We start from the raw sequence: 2,479 nt of genomic DNA on the forward strand, positions 1-2,479 counted from the left end.
GATGTAAATAATTCCTCTTGATCCATGGATTTTCTTGGAGTGTCTCTTTCATACAGAATTATCCAGGTTGGAAAAGCCCGGGAAGATTTCTGAGTCCAACCGCTCAGAACTGCTGGAAAAGGCAGGAAAATCCTTCTGGAATTCTCAGCTCTTGCCTTTATTCCATCGTGGCTCTCTGGGGCTGCCTTTTGTGCGTTCATGGCCCTGTTCCAGCGCTAATCCAGGGTCTAACTGGGCCAGTCTGTGTGTGGGCCCAGCCTAACTGACCCGATTTACCCCCAGCTCTGCTAAACTCTGGTTTAAAACTGTTTTAAAAGCAGTTTTAAAACTGTTCCAGCAGCTCTGAGCGCAAGGAACCGGCTCTTACCAGCCACCAAATCATCCTAAAATCTAAGCCCGGCCTAAATCAGAGCTGAAAATCTTTGAGAGACAGAACTTCTGCCCAGCTCTGAGGGCTTTGTGTTGGTTTGGGATTAAATTTGGGTTTTGCTGCACTCCAGCTTCTCCAGGAGGAAACAAAGGGCAGGGAAAGGATGGGCTGAAAAACATGGGATGGGCTGAAAAACACAGGATGGGCTGAAAAATATGGGATGGGCTGAAAAATATGGGATGGGCTGAAAAATATGGGATGGGCTGAAAACCAGTCTGGGATTGAATCTGATTTTTGGGGGTGTTTTGGCTGTAAAACAGAAATCTGTGCAAATTTATGCTGCCAAAAATCAGCGCTGTCCCGTTTGGTGAGTGCTGCTGTGGGAATGATGGAATAAAAGAATCCCAGTGCTTTTTCTGGGGATGAATTCGGGATCCTGACACATTCCGTGCTGGATTCACTCCCCAGAGCAGCTCCAAACCTCCAGTGCCCTTCAGAAATCCTCATTTTCAGAGCAGCGGGGCTGCACGAGGATGAATTGTGGGGAGGAAACAAAGGTGCTTGGAGATGGAAAAGGAATTTCCAGGGAAACACCTGCTGCACTCCAACTGCTCCAGGAGGAAACAAAAGGCAGGGAAAGGATGGCCCAAAACCACGGCATGGGCTGAGAACCAAGCTGGAAAATCAATCCCTAACCTCAGCCTGGCACTTGGCAGCCCCCAGCTTTTGAAATCTTCCTGCTCTGAACATGAAAGGCTTTGTTCCCTTTGGCTTGGCTTTTCCCCCCTTTTTTTTCCCCTTTTTCTTTTCACTCCCCTTTGTCCAGACGGGAGCTCGGCGATCCCAGGTGCTGCTGTGGGGGACAGGGCAGGGAGGAAAGGGCAGGAACGGCTGGAATTCTTGGAAAGGAGGGGATGTGGTGCTTTCTGGGAATTCAGGGAGGCCTGGGCCTCCAGGAAGGGTTTTAAACTGGATCCTCAAAATTCAGTGCTGAGCCCAAGGTTTTAAATCAGATTCCCAAATTTCTGTGCTGAGCCCAAGGTTTTAAATCAGATCCTTAAAATTCAGTGCTGAGCCCAAGGTTTTAAATCAGATTCCCAAATTTCTGTGCTGAATCCAAGGTTTTAAATTAGATTCCCAAAATTCTGAGCCCAAGGTTTTAAACTGGATCCTCAAAATTCAGTGCTGAACCCAAGGTTTTAAATCAGATCCTTAAAATTCAGTGCTGAGCCCAAGGTTTTAAATCAGATTCCCAAAATTTGGTGGTGAGCCCAAGGTTTTAAATCAGATTCCCAAAATTTCTGTGCTGAATCCAAGGTTTTAAATCAGATTCCCAAAATTTGGTGCTGAGCCCAAGGCCTTAAGGACAGTTTTTAAATCGAATTCCCAAATTCCTGTGCTGAATCCAAGGTTTTAAGTTGGATTCTCAAAATTCTGAATCCAAGGTCTCAAGGACAGTTTTTAAGCCTGATTCCCAAAATTCCGTGCTGAGCCCAGGGGTTTAACTCAGAGTCTCAAAATTCTGAATCAAAAGTCTCAAGCCCCGTTTTAAAGTCAGATTCTGGAAGTTCTGTGCCGAGCCCAAGATGATTTCAAAGATGACAAAAACGCTCTGAACAATCATTATTTAAGATTTCCCCCCTGCCTGAGCCGGGTTTCATCCAGAACCAGGGATTAAGCTCAGTTTAAGGGCTCTCATTTCCCTGTGTTTGCTTTGCTTGTCCCAGGGACGCTGCTCCACAAACATCCCCTGGGGGTGTTGGGCGCGGCTTAATGGGATCCTGATCCCCCTCCTGGGAATCCTCTGCTTCCCGAGCTTTGGGAGGGATCTCCCCTTAAACTCGAGCCCAGTGCAAACCCAGCCTGAAATGAGAGAGAAGGCCTTAAATGGGTAAAATTTTCCCTGTGTTTGCTTTGCTTGTCCCAGGGACGCTGCTCCACAAACATCCCCTGGGGGTGTTGGGCGCGGCTTAATGGGATCCTGATCCCCCTCCTGGGAATCCTCTGCTTCCCGAGCTTTGGGAGGGATCTCCCCTTAAACTCGAGCCCAGTGCAAACCCAGCCTGAAATGAGAGAGAAGGCCTTAAATGGGTAAAATTCTGAAATTTA

Source organism: Corvus brachyrhynchos, unplaced genomic scaffold (genome assembly GCF_000691975.1).
Source record: "Corvus brachyrhynchos isolate BGI_N302 unplaced genomic scaffold, ASM69197v1 scaffold68, whole genome shotgun sequence".
NCBI classification, from domain to species: domain Eukaryota; kingdom Metazoa; phylum Chordata; class Aves; order Passeriformes; family Corvidae; genus Corvus; species Corvus brachyrhynchos.